Source organism: Microchirus variegatus (genome assembly GCF_963457635.1).
Source record: "Microchirus variegatus genome assembly, chromosome: 8".
NCBI lineage: Eukaryota > Metazoa > Chordata > Actinopteri > Pleuronectiformes > Soleidae > Microchirus > Microchirus variegatus.
The window spans coordinates 4,184,550-4,199,277 of NC_139809.1; positions in this window are offsets into that span (position 1 = coordinate 4,184,550).

Consider the following 14,728-nt stretch of genomic DNA (forward strand, 5'->3'; position numbering starts at 1 on the left):
AGGAAGCCATGAGCTTGGCCGATTCCTCCAGACTGCTAACCCAGTCGGGTAAAACATCAACCGGTGCAGATATAAATGTGCAAATGCAGTTCTCCACTCGGGTTTGGACTGCTTATATTTCAATAAAGGCCAGAGTAAGCATTAGTGGAATTGGGAGCACTTTCTGCAGTGGGGTTGATCTGTTGGTGTATTTTTTTCTGAAGCTGTGACATTTAAAAAAAAAAAGAAAAAAAAAAGAGACCTTGTTAAAGGAAATTGCAGTTAATCAGTTAATCTGAGCAGGAGACAAAGATTCAATAAGGTTTCATCACCGATTGTCCAGGATGTGTCACAGAGCGACCATAAAATCCCAAGTCAACAAGCATGTGTCTAATCCTGCTGATCATAGCAGCATTGTCATTATCTACGGACGCCTGCCTGTGACTGTAATTAGAAATGCCTCGGATGATCTGAAGCACAGATGGCGGCGGGCGACTAAGCAAACAGTAGTAAGGTAATCGTTTGGGCCCCGACAGACCTTCACGGACCTGAGCTGACTGAGGCTGTAACGCTGACATCGACAAGCCGGAGCGTCATCGTTGTGAAAAACCTCTTCAGCTACGTAGCAGCTGGGAATGTGGATGATGAGTCTGGACTGATGTGAAAAACAGTCAATCACATGCTTCTGTCAGTTGAATCACAGCAAGTCATGCCCTTTAAAGGGGAAATAAGTAGTTTATAGTGCCATCTAGAGGAGAGGCTGAAATTTACAACAAAGAACTGCTCCTCTGCTCACCCCCTCCCTTCCCTGAGCGCTACGGTATCCGCAGCTGGTCAAATGTCGTCCTCGTCGTCTTTCTCCGTGTCAGCAGATGAGGTTCGTGAGGCGAGGGAGAGGGCGGAGCTACCGCGGCCGTAGCAGACGAAGCGGAGAGAGAGGAGGCGGGACTTCCGCTACAAGTAAAGAGACGCTTGTTTTGTTCTCTCGCGTTTGTCCTTATAGACTCCGGTAGAAACAAGGCGTCTCGCTGCTAACAGTGGCTATGCAACCGCGGTCCGCGGTCATGTTATTTAACATGACTTTTTGAAACACTACGAAAATGAAACAAAAACTATTATACAGCGACTAGACAATGCAGGAGCACATAATATGTATAAAAAAGTGGATTTTGGGTTATATAAACCCATAAATACTACATATTGTACCTTTAAGTGCTCATTAACCTTAAACCTTGCACTTTTCAGGGTCTCTTTTAAAGCCATTTGCCATTTTCTCTTTATATATGCAATGTTTTTTTATATGTAATGTTGCAGGAGGACCCTAAAAAGACAACTTCTAAACGGCCCATGCTTTAGCGTAAGAGTTTTTTTTTTAATACAAGCACCACTAAAGACTGTAAATCAACTAATTTCCCTTAAAGCGAAGCTGTTCTCACACCCACACAGGAAGTGAGGTTTGACTGAGACAAAACTGACGTGACATGGAAACTCCCTGCAGCAAAGCGTGCAAATGGATTCTATATGTGAAGCAATTACAACTTCAGAAAAAAAGGGAACATTAAAGAAAGTTTCTCTAATTGTCACTCAAACACTTGAAGTTCAAAATGAGCTTGGGACACGATCGGTTCATTCTTTACTTTGCATTGAAACAGCTAAAGCAAATACAAATTTTGACTCAAGGGTGATTTTCTTCAAATTGTATCTTGCATTATTATACGACTTCTCCGTCTGAGGGCTGTGGTGGAGCTGGAATTAATCCCAGCTGACTGTACGGGGGGTAGTTTATTATACCCTGCACATGTCTGCAGTGACGAGGGTTGTGATACAGTGGAGGAAAATACTCAAAAGTGATCTAGAGTTAAACTTGTGTAAAATTCTTACTGGACACACGTATCTATACTTTACATTTCCTCCAACTATCTTTGTTACACGTGTCTACTAAATGTATGTCTTGATGAACTGCTTTACGCTATAGTTTTGCCATTCACCCATTCACAGGGTGCAATGGGTTAAGTGTCTTGTTCAAGGACACATATAGACAAGTAGGGCCAGGAATTTAACCCACACTTCTAAAACTTAAATACATTTTATATTACAAAATTACTGTTGATACTTAAAGGGACACTGTGTAGTATTTATGGGTTTATATAACCCAAAATCCACTTTTTTATACATATTATGTGCTCCTGCATTGTCTAGTCGCCGTATAATAGTTTTTGTTTCATTTTCGTAGTTTTTCAAAAAGTCATGTAAAATAATAACATGGTCGCGGGCCGCGGTTGCATAGCCACTGTTAGCAGAGAGACGCCATGTTTCTACCGGAGCCTGTAAGGACAAACGCGAGAGAACAAATCAAGCGTCTCTTTACTTGTAGCGGAAGTCCCGCCTCCTCTCTCTCCGCTTCGTCTGCTACGGCCGTGGTAGCTCCGCCCTCTCCCTCGCCTCACGAACCTCATCTGCTGACACGGAGAAAGACGACGAGGACGACATTTGACCGGCTGAGGATACCGTAGCGCTCAGGGAAGGGAGGGGGTGAGCAGAGGAGCAGTTCTTTGTTGTAAATTTCAGCCTCTCCTCTAGATGGCACTATTAACTACTTACTTCACCTTTAAGTACAGTGAATGTCATATACTTTTACGACTTTTAGTAATATTATAAAAAAGTGACTTCAACTTCTAGCAAAGTCATTTTCTGGTGAGATACTTTAAGGTACGTTATAAAAGACTACTTTTAGATATAAACAAATATCTCCATTGTCAGATGAGCTCACACCGTGCTGATTAAGCCAGCGTTTCCCAATGTAGCAGCATTTAGACCTCGTTTTCTCCACAGCACACGGGAAGTCATTAGTTTAATGTCAAGACAGATGGAGGCAACAGCGATGTTGTCCTCGTAAAGTCAGGCGGCTGCAAAGAGTTTGGAGTGAGACTGAAAACGTTATGTTTCAGACGTCAGTTCCGCTGCTAAAAACTTAGTCACTTTGACGGGTTTGACGTGGGATAAGCGCTCGCCGCTCCCTCAGCCAGGTCCGGTCGTCGTCGATAGCAGTCGACAAAAGTTGCATACGGCAGCTTTAAATGTCAAACCCAAATGCATTCACGCGACAGCACGTTCCGTCAGACATCTGACAACATCTGCATCGTCCATGAGTGTGAATGCTTCAAAACTCTGGTGCACTTTGTGCAGGTGCAGTGTTGCAATGCTTTAATCTGCACAATATCTCACCGTCGAGGCACTGACTGCACACCAGAAATCCTCCCCGCTGTTTTCCTTGAGCTGTTCCACTGTCGCTGACCTACATACAACATTGCAATGTCAGCCCTCAAAATCAGCCTGCCCATAGATCCTCCAGACAGGAGACTTCCAGAGAACATAGCAACAGACCCCCCCCACTCCCTCCTTCTCTCTATGCAGCTATGCAAGCCAGCACTGGGGGAAGGGACTGAGTTAACATATGGCTTATTGTGCATTGTAGGCTATGGCTTTCAGCTCAACAACACTGACTCTCCTCCTGTCACGAGCTGGTAAATTTACACTGCGGAGTTGTGTCCGGTTCAGTTCTGACAGAGACTTTTTTTTTTTTTTTAGTCTTATGCATGAAGACAAATAGTTTGACTCTGGCTAAGTTATTGTCATCTCTCTCTCCACAATAACAGCGTGCGTAACACTGTCGAGCGGTGACCACATTAAAAACCCACAGAGAGCTGGTGTGGAGTGATGACAACCTGTTTTCAGAGCATGTTTGCATTTCGGGAGAATGTGTTACTGGCACAGTTCGTGGCTCCGTTGCGTGTCTAGCAAAAAAAAAAAAAAAAATATGGTCCGCCATAGTCCGGTGACGCAAGGAGAGCTATTTATAACCCAGGGAACGGGATGTTCTCACTTCAGCATCGGGGTCATTCGAGGATAAGCAACGTGTGTCCCCACTAGACGGAGTCGATGCAGCGAGCAGTGCGAGATGGGAAGTTTTAAGGGAGACGCGCCCCCCCCCCCCACCCCCCCTCCATTCGCGTTGAGCGCATCCGCGCGGTCAGCGTGGTTCATGCACAGGGCTGAGGTCGCGCGCAGCCACAGTCTGTGTGGAGCCTCGCCCACCTGTGAACCCGGTGACTTCAGGGCGCGCTCTCTGGTCGAAGAAGCGCTGAAAACAACCAGTGATGTAAGAGTGCCTCTTTGGAAATAGTATGTTTTGAAATTCAGCCTCTCTGCTGTTTTTTCCCCCTTTGAACCCTCGCTGCGCTCCACATGGACGTTAAAGCGCCAGTGTGCGTGCTCTGCTCTGCACAACATGCAAAACAACTTTGACCATGCAAACAGAGTCAAAACCGATTAAAGAATAACGCTAAATATCATAATTTAAAGGTACAATATGTAGTATTTATGGGTTTATATGACCCAAAATCCACTTTTTTATACACATTATGTGCTCCTGCATTGTCTAGTCGCTGTATAATAGTTTTTGTTTCATTTTCGTAGTGTTTCAAAAAGTCATGTTAAATAACATGGTCGCGGGCCGCGGTTGCATAGCCACTGTTAGCAGCGAGACGCCATGTTTCTACCGGAGCCTGTAAGGACAAACGCGAGAGAACAAAACAAGCGTCACTTTACTTGTAGCGGAAGTCCCGCCTCCTCTCTCTCCGCTTCGTTGGCTACGGCCGCGGTAGCTCCGCCCTCTCCCTCGCCTCACGAACCTCATCTGCTGACACGGAGAAAGACGACGAGGACGACATTTGACCGGCTGAGGATACCGTAGCGCTCAGGGAAGGGAGGGGGTGAGCAGAGGAGCAGGTCTTTGTTGTAAATTTCAGCCTCTCCTCTAGATGGCACTATAAACTACTTATTTCCCCTTTAACCTCGCTGAAACACTGGAATATTTTGGAAGACCATTTTGCTCGAATGTGCAGTCATCGTGACAATTAATGAATTGTTATGATAAGCCTGTCACAAACTAGGTTTTCAACCCTCAGTTGCATTGTTTCGATGAGTTCTTGTCTTCTCGATGGAGTTGGACTGATGTGTTGAGAATACCTTGGCATTGAATTGTTCTAATGGGATATTTATTAGTGCTGTCAGTGGTGTTTAACGGCGTCAACGTTAACGCACAACTCTTTCCATGACGACTGACCGGAACGTGACGTCATGTTTACGTGACTCCGGATTGTTAAAATGAGTCTGTAAAGTGACACACATACACAGCACACAGGTACGCTGCTTATTTGTAGCGCTGCTCTTTTCGTTTAATAAACAGACCGCTACAGTTTCGACTGTAGGCACGCTAACGGCGCTAAAAGGAGCTAATGCAGCTAACTGAGCTAACTGGTAAAACGCTGCCTGGACTCCGGTGTCGCGGCACGTAAACATGCCGTGTCATGCGCGTCCTTTTGGGACAGTCGTCATGGAAACGTGTCATGCGTTAACCTGCGTTAACCTTCTGCACGGCACTAATATTTATGCCAGTCTAGCAGTGTTAAAATAACACAAAAAGAGTACATTTTACTCTCGATGTTATCCATCCATCCATCTTGGATCGCTTAATCCTCCACCCCACGGGGGCGCTGTGCCAATCTCAGCTGACAATCTCAGGGTGCTAAGCGGGTCACGCCCAGGACAGATATAGGGAGACAAACAACCGTCCACTCACACCTACGGTGAATCTAGAGTATCCAATTTACCTAATCCCTATATTGCATGTTGCAGAGAACCCGGAGAAAACCCACGCACACACAGGGAGAACATGTAGAACTCCATGCAGAAAGGCCCTTGTTCCAACCGGCTCTTCTTGCTGCAAAGGCAAGAGCGCTAACCACCAACCATGTGGCCCTCTTAATGTTACGTTAACCATTAAATGAGTTAAATTTAACACAAATCCTGACTGTGTCTTGTCCTAATCATGTCCAATCATTTCCTGTGTCATAGAAGGGAAAGGTACGACCACATCGTCCCTCTTGAAAGTGTAACAGGTGATGTTCACACATGTAAAAATCTCACAATCACTCTCTGTTTTTGTTACCACGGAACATGACGCACCCGAAGTTGCCCCTATGATTCAGGCAAGGCGTCATGGGCCATAGGAACAAGGTGGATAGCATCAGCACGCTGTGCTAACGCAGCGCCTGCGGACTCACCACACAGACTGAATGGTGTGTTTTAGTGTTAGTTCCCCCCTCACCAGTGCCTGCAAGGCACATCCCTCCCCCGACGCTGCACTGATCATTGCATTCTGAATGGGGCCACTACTGACCAGTAAATGGGTGCAAAAACAAAACAGTGCTCTTTTGAGCTGTATTGTGCTGAGTGGACAAAGCCACCACACTGTGATGTGAAGGGACAAAGATGGCAGTACATAACTCATGGCTCAGCACTAGCCCGGGGTCAAGAGAGTGACGTGGATTTTCACCTCGGTTCCACAAACAGGATTCACATGACTTTTTTTACGTCACAGGATAGTGTAATTGTTTAGAAGAGGCTCTTCCCCTTTCATATAATTCAACAGGCCACTGAATGTGTGTTTCTGAGCACTGGAGAGGCAGCACCGAGGCGGGGGAGGCAGTCAGGGATTTACATACTGGTGAAAAAAAAAAAGGCCGCCTCTGTTGTGTGTGGATGAACATGGACAGCCTGGAGGCACAGTCAGAGGGAGGATGACGACCAAAGTGAACTCCTTCTAAAACAACACCCTCCCCACCCTTCTGCGTCTGCGTTCCGTGTTTCCTCCTCCGGCAAAGGTGTCTCACAGTGAGAGCTAACCTCACAAGTGCTCCACTGTCACCAGACTTTAGTCTCACCTTGTCTTACAGTCTCAACTTAAGCCCAATTTATACTCCTGCGTAAAGTGCTCTGCGAAGCTACGCAGAGTCCTCTGCGTCGACGCAGAACCTGTCGAAGAGCCTCTGCGTCGTCTCCGGGTGCACGGAATATTTTTTAAGTGTCCATCACTCCGTCAAGGGACTACGGAGACGGCAAGAGCTGCGATTGGTCCTCAGGACAGGCCGAGCTAAGCTGCTCTGTGCCGGCTCACAGTGAGCGCCGAGCGCTACAGAGGGCGGAGCTCATCCCCGCCGATTTCGTCGCTGCCAAACTATAAATACGTCATATCTTAACACACACAGCACATGTTTAGACTCTAAATGACCAATTTCTCGCCTCAAATTATCTTAAAACTGCGTTGCGGGACACAGAAAAGTGACAAACGGCCGCTGTTTCAACAACAACAGTCTTTCTCCCTCGGACGCCATTGCTCACTGTAGCCAAAAGCACAAGACCTTGCGCAGCGACCCCTACTGATCGGGCGGGAATTGCAGCGCCTATCCGTCACCACGACGCAGAAGTATAAATGCTCGAGTGGTCTACGTGGTGACGCAGACGGATAACGCATACGCAGTCGGAGAAGTATAATGTGGCCTTTACTTGTTGGAGAAGGACACCTGCACGACTGCGCCTATACACACAAACTGCCCTTAGCCTCTTTGTGTGTGTTAATCTGCACGTTCTACAAACTACAAATATCTTTGACATGAACAGCTTTTACTGGCTTGTGAACTGTGTACACATCTTAATACTGCTCTAAACCTATTAAATAGTCATAGCTACTTGGGGCAATACAATATTTACCTACCTACTTGGAATAGTTTGGGAGACATGCTATGTGCCAAGTGTTAAGCGACATCTAAAAAAGCCACTCAGGAAACAGTTAGCTTAGCATAGAGGTTTGGAGAAGGGGGGAAAAATGCCAGGCTGGTTCTAAAGTAAATAGTTCTAGTAAAGTAACTAGTGAAGCTCACTAATGCCAACATTGTTTTGTTTAATTCATGTATACATGACACATGTATCATGTGTTTGACACAAGCACGATGACAATTAATTTAAGTAATAAATGGAGTAAATAGTCCCAAACATACAGTGACCCTGCATAAATTCAAACTTTTATTTATCATTATTATGTATTTAATGCTTTTGTTGTTGACAAAAAGTAATATTGTACTGATTACTGAGGATTATTTGTACAAATAGGGGGATTTTGTTGTCTCTGGTGTGTTATTATAGAAATGTAATTATACTTATCACCACTCAATGAGATTAGTCAACTGTCTGCTCACAATATACTGTAGCTTTACATTTACTATGCAGGGAATGAAGAGAACTGTAGTTGTCTTCATATCGAGTTGACAATGTCAAACCTTTTCCAATAGAAATTCATCTCCACTCAACCCTGACAGACGTTTCAGTGTGGCCTGAAAAAGGAGCAGCGTGCCAAGTGATTATATGGCGTCGGCTGCCGCTCTGTGAACAGTGAGCAAGCTTTGTTTTCGGTCTCCTGTTTGCATGACGTGCGTCTGATGATCATTTTCTGACAGTGGCGTCTCGATTGATAAAAAAGCCAGTAACACTGTAACCAGAACATCCTGCTCGACGACAGACAGGACAACACTTTGTCACAATAACACGCCGTTTCGTCAGCTCGGCTACACCTGACTGACTCATTTGACATTATGTGATTACAGCAATCACACGCGCTTGCGTGTAATCTGCTGGGCCTTTCTTACTCAAAAGAACATGGAATGTAAATATGTTAACAGTTGCTTAATGAAAACACCAGAATGTGTGCTTATTAGTACAGAGGAGGTGGGTAATAGCGCCGACTGTTGACTTTGATGACTGTGTTGATTAATGCCTCTTTTCTTCCACACAGGTGAAATTGCTGCCTGTTTTGTCATCATTAGTCATGAGGCCCAACATGCTGTTGTGTCACGGAGGATGAGTAAGCTTTGTGCAACAAAGACAACAAAAGAGAGACAACGCACACTGACCCACATAGCACCTCGTGTTCTGTGCCCTATACATTTTTAAAAAGCTAGTTTCAGAATGTCTTGAAACCACAAGTCTCATTCTCGGTTATTCTCTGAGTCACTAACAGATAATGACACGCGGCATTTCCAAAGGTTCTGCATTAAAACAAACCTTAAGTGCTTGGTAACAGGAGAAGGACAGGATTAAGGTACATTGCACCTACGATTTCTGCACATGTTTTACCCTCGGGTGCAGCTGACACCAAACCCCATATGTGTAATATTGTGAAGGGGACAGGTGTGCAGTCATTAAAAAACATGTCCCCGTTTTTATGTTCTTTAAAGAAAATCGCCCAAGGCCAATGAATCTTAGGGCGAAACAATTATGAATAGCATATTTGTTCCTTTTAGCAAACATTGAAAGTGGATCCCACAGACCCGAACAAAAGGATAAATAAACAGGTTTACAAATTAAGCTCTGATTCACTAAAAAAAAAAAGAATGAGGGAGTTTCCATTGGCCCTGTTAGCATTGAGCCCATCAAGAGTCACCATTATGCTTATGATGAGCAAATATCTGCAAACGCTATATAAGGCTAAGATTTGTGTTGAGTGCTAAATTGCGAATGCAAGTTTAAAGGGGGCATATTATACCCTATTTCTCCAAGTTAACCTAGTTCCCTGGTGTCCTATTGAATATGTCTATGACATGTTTTGGTCAAAATAACTTAAGGAGGAAGCACCACAGCAGTTCAATCACCCTGCCAAAACAGCCATGTTTGGAACGCTCTCTTTATCTGTAAGTATCTCTTTGGGTCCACCATAAAAAAAAAGTAAAACGAAACTTAAGGGACAGGAAATGACATCAGCCACAGAGGCTACTGGGAGCTAACAGCAGTTAGCATTTGGAAAAGTGATCATTTGCAGGCTCTAGCAGGCACATTGCCGTCATATATAACATGTATCCACTGGACAGATAAATCCTCTGAGGCTGGAAGTTTGTGTAGAACTCTGTGCTGCACTATGGAGCCAAGAATAGAACCTTTCGCGGATTTCTGGTTTTCGGATACCGTTGCCCTCGCCAGCACTCTCACATGTTTTACGGACAAAGTGGAGTTTCCAGGAATTTAGCGCATTGTGACGTCCCAGTGAGCGCGGAAGTCAACATAGTGTGTTTTATCTCCTGTACTTAGACTGAGGAGGACCACAAAAACATGAGTGAGTCATCTTTTTTCACACTTTGCCCACTGATAGGACCTCCAGAGTCCTGAATATAAGGATTTAAATGATTAAAAAGTTGATTTTGCATAATATGAGCCCTATAACTCAACACACTAGAAATATAGTGCACATGGTTAAACCTTATACTCGTCGTACATACACCATATGAGCGTGACAGCAAGTGTATAAATAACGGATGTAGTGTTGGCTTCCTGAAACCTACATTTTCCTAAATCGTCATTAAAGATTTAAAAAGCACATACGTCTATGACACAATGTTCCTTTTCAAAAAGGCCCCTAGTTTCTTCACTACAGCACAATGTCCATTTTGTAAATGATGGCCTCACTGTCAGTAAAACACACCATCGCTCACGCTGTGCTTGGGAGCATGACAGCAGATGTCACGCACGTTAACTTTCCAGTCCTCACACTCTCAGCGAGATCCATCTCACTTCTTCCCCAGCTTCACTCTCTCGGTCTCATCTGGTTTCACAAAACCAAAGATGGTGCAAAAAAACAACAACTCACAGTCCACAAACCACTGGGTGACGTCATGGTGGGTCGTTACACTAGGATCAAACAAAGGTGATGATCCCGAGGAACTTTCCAGAACCTCACCGCCCCGCTATGGAGGAGTCTAAGTCTAAACCCAAATGCTGTGTTTGGAGTTCTTTTACTTTTTATTTTATTCTCTGCCTTGAGAGAGAACCAGGATATTTTTACCAGTGGTCAGGCCGTCCTTTGCTCAAAGAGGATCTCTCCCGTTTCAAACAGAAGTGAAGAGGCCAATCGCGTCACTGTCCCTGCCTGAGAACTCTATGTCAGTGCCAGACAGTGTGCTGTTTGGACACCGTTCACTGGGGACTTGTAGCTGGGATTTTGAAAAACGGACAAAAGATCTCTCGAGTCGTCAGACTGCTGCAGCCACAGGGAGAGAAACGTGTTGCATGTTGTGTTCAGAGCTGCAGCTGTATTACTGCGCTGTTTCCTTCTGACCGTCTTGTGCGCGACGCCCTGTGGGAATTGATAGACACTTGCAGTTTCTCCACAGCTTTGAGAAATAACACTCTGAAAGAGGAACTACACCCTCTCGACGCACTCTTGGCAGAACGGATCACCGAGGCACCTCGTGAAAATACAAGAATACTGCGTTTCTGTGGTGAAAGAATATGTAAAATAATACAGCCAGATGGCCGCCTGAATACCACGTCGCCTTGCTCACGCTGAACACTGGGAACTTTCTAAGTGTGGGCTTTTGTGCCAAGTGATGAAAGTGTGCATTCATTTTCATAGGAGAGCATCAGCTGCTGCAGGGAAGCAGATCCAATCCTCTATCAGCGTTGGAGTGTGCGCTTATTCTTATTCTTAATAAACGTGTTGGAAGTGTTTTTGTTGACTGGCTCTCCAGCTGGAAGAAGGGAAGAAAAAAGGCTGCAGTGTGGCAGACACCGGTCCCCGAGAACATTTTGTACCAGACTGAATTTTGCTTTTGTTCTCCATCTAAGACAAGAAACGTCCTGAAAACGTAGTGTATGAGATAAAGACTGAGGTTAATCTGGTGTTTCTGAGGTTGAGTGGGAACATTCAAGTGTATCCTTGGTGATAATCAATAACACCAGCTGCTTTCTTTCTGCCAGAACTTCATGGTGACATGCAATGTTTCACCATGTGTGTGTTTGAAAAAACTGAATTCCTCATATCTGGATAAACGATGTTCAGATGGACTTCCTGTAAAAATCACCTGTAACAAATGATCATGAAAAGTACCTTTATGTGCCACGGCTTTGTTGTCTTGATTATTGCGTCCTCACAAAGGTGCCACTTGTCTCCCCCCGCCTGGAGATAAATTAAAGAAGACGTCGTCTGCGGCGTCTGGCTGGACTTCAGCTGGCAGAGACCACAGAGCTGCTGAGAGGGGACACGGTTTTGAGGTGAATCGATAGTTTTGCTGAGAAGTAAGCCACCATCTTATAAAAAACTGATGTAACATTTGAGCAGGATTTCACTTTATTATTTTTTTTGACAGAAATTTAATATACTACCCTTTGCTGTAAAATCAACCGTCTTTCATCACCATGTTTGTGGAGAAAAATCGTGTTTTGAAGTGAGCGCTTTCTAAGCAAACAGCTCTGCTCACATCGACCTGATGCATTCACCTATGAAGAAGAAGGAAGCGGCTGAGAAAGTAGAAGAGTAGGGAGTTGCAGGCCGCCATAGTCCCTTGATCCACTTGGGGAAAGGAGGCGTGAGTCCAGAGTCTCACAAATTCTTACACACTTTGCTTGAACTTAACCCACATAAAGTAGGTTTAAAGGTGAAGTAAGTAGTTTATAGTGCCATCTAGAGGAGAGGCTGAAATTTACAACAAAGACCTGCTGCTCTGCTCACCCCCTCCCTTCCCTGAGCGCTACGGTATCCGCAGCCGGTCAAAAGTCGTCCTCGTCGTCTTTCTCCGTGTCAGCAGATGAGGTTCGTGAGGAGAGGGAGAGGAGGGCGAGCTACCGCGGCCGTAGCAGACGAAGCGGAGAGAGAGGAGGCGGGACTTCCGCTACAAGTAAAGAGACGCTTGATTTGTTCTCTCGCGTTTGTCCTTACAGGCTCCGGTAGAAACATGGCGTCTCGCTGCTAACAGTGGCTATGCAAGCGCGGCCCGCGACCGTGTTATTTTACATGACTTTTTGAAACACTACGAAAATGAAACAAAAACTATTATACAGCGACTAGACAATGCAGGAGCACATAATATGTATAAAAAAGTGGATTTTGGGTCATATAAACCCATAAATACTACACATTGTACCTTTAATGACCAGGGATTGACTAAAAATCTGTAACAACACATGCCACTCATGTTTACACCACCATCCCTTATTTGACTAGAATGTGATTTAAAAGCCTTTAAGAGGCTGTGAAGAAGAATGCTTTTTTTCTTCCCCTGTGTGGAATTACAGCCAGCTAAAGCCAATCATTTGGCAGTTGGAAGCAGTCGAGCTCACTGCTGGATCATCATCTAGTTTGGCCAAGAGCCTCCGTGTGCACCAGCTGCTCCAAGAAGGTGTCACAGTGATATTCAGAGAATTGGGGACATCTTGTTGTTGATGAACTATGCAGCCTGTTGTGCAGACCAGACCAACTACTTTGCCTAAAATGTTCTTCTGTGACGTGTCCCCTCCCCTTCCCTCCCTTTTCTTTTATCGTTTCCTCATTTGTGACTTGTGTGTGAAGGGAGGTCAGTGGCAAAATGGCTTCACAGAGTCACTTTATCATGTTACTCCATGACAACCACTTCCATTTCTCACTGGTTGCTCATTGTGTGGACTGTGTGGACTGTCTCAGCCTCACAATGTGAAGTGCCTTGTGATAATGTATGTTGCGTTTTTTTGGCGCTACGCAAACAAAACGGATTTGTTTTGATGGTTTTGGGCTGTCCTCGATGAAAGATGGCTATCGCTTTGGTCTAAACGGTGATCCTACGTCACACAATGAGAGCGTTTCAAAGACGACGCAGACTTGCAGAAGTTTTAGATCTCACAGCCTGAGCCGCTCTGACCTGCAACTACTGTAGATTTTGTGTTCTGTACAAACCTGGGTCCTATTCTGTATATGAAGTTTATTAGATTAGATTAGATTACACACAGTTTGATTTGTAACATTTGTATAAGACTGCTGGGGGGGAAACTAGATTGGGTGCAAGTGTAGTCATAGTAGTTTAGTTCGAACATGTTGCTAACACACATAAGCAACAACAACAACAAAATAATAACATGAAAGTAGACTAAGTCTAAGGCACCGTCCCAATACCTCCCCTAACCCTACATTTTTGCCCTAACCCTAAATTGTGCGCCTTCACGTGAGCAAGGGGAAGCCTCAAAAAGTGGTGATCTCTGATGCTGGCCTAAAATGAAGTGGAAGATGAAATTACCCACGATGCTTTGCAAATTCAGCGAGCCGGCTGATGTTTTTCAACAAAGATGGCCGCCACATCTGCCGAGGCACTATTTTGTTGTCAAATATTTTTCGCAAATAAGCACGTTACAATGTCAAAATGTGTTGGAATATGTTGGTTTGATATACATACAAAGGACCGTTGAGCTTTGAACACTAATGTCAGAAAATAAATGACGATTTATGAAAGCAGCTAGCGAACTAGCTAGCTAGCGGCTATTTGCAGAGTGCTTCGAGAGAGTATGCCCAAATAGCCGCTAGCTAGCTCTGCTTCATCTGGGTAGTTTTGTCAGTGTTTTGGATGTGTGTAACGGTACCCTGGACTTCAGATTTCAATCACATTCGTGATATAGCGTTTACGGAGGACGGAGAAAAACAAACATCACAACAACGCAACAGGCAACACAACAGCTGGATCCGCCCACATTTTTCCTGAATGAAAATAGCGGCACGCTCCACCGGTAGAATTGTCAACATGTGACGTAGGTCAGCACGTTCGTTACGTTCCCTACGCTAATTTGCATGCAGTGGCGTCCCAATACCACTTCCCCTCAACGAGGGGAATTTACGGTTGAGGGCACTCCAAACCAAGTGGAAACTTTAAGGGGGAGGTATTGGGACGGGGCCAAAGACTACCTGAAAAAGGAAAACAACTGGATTAATTGGATTTACATGTGTGAAATTGGGTGGCAACTTATATCACCTCGCTGGCAGCTTTGCCTCAGCACCGTGTTTAAAAGACGGTGAGGTCGTGGGCCATGTTTTCATTATAACATGATATTAAGTGAGGGGGCCGTA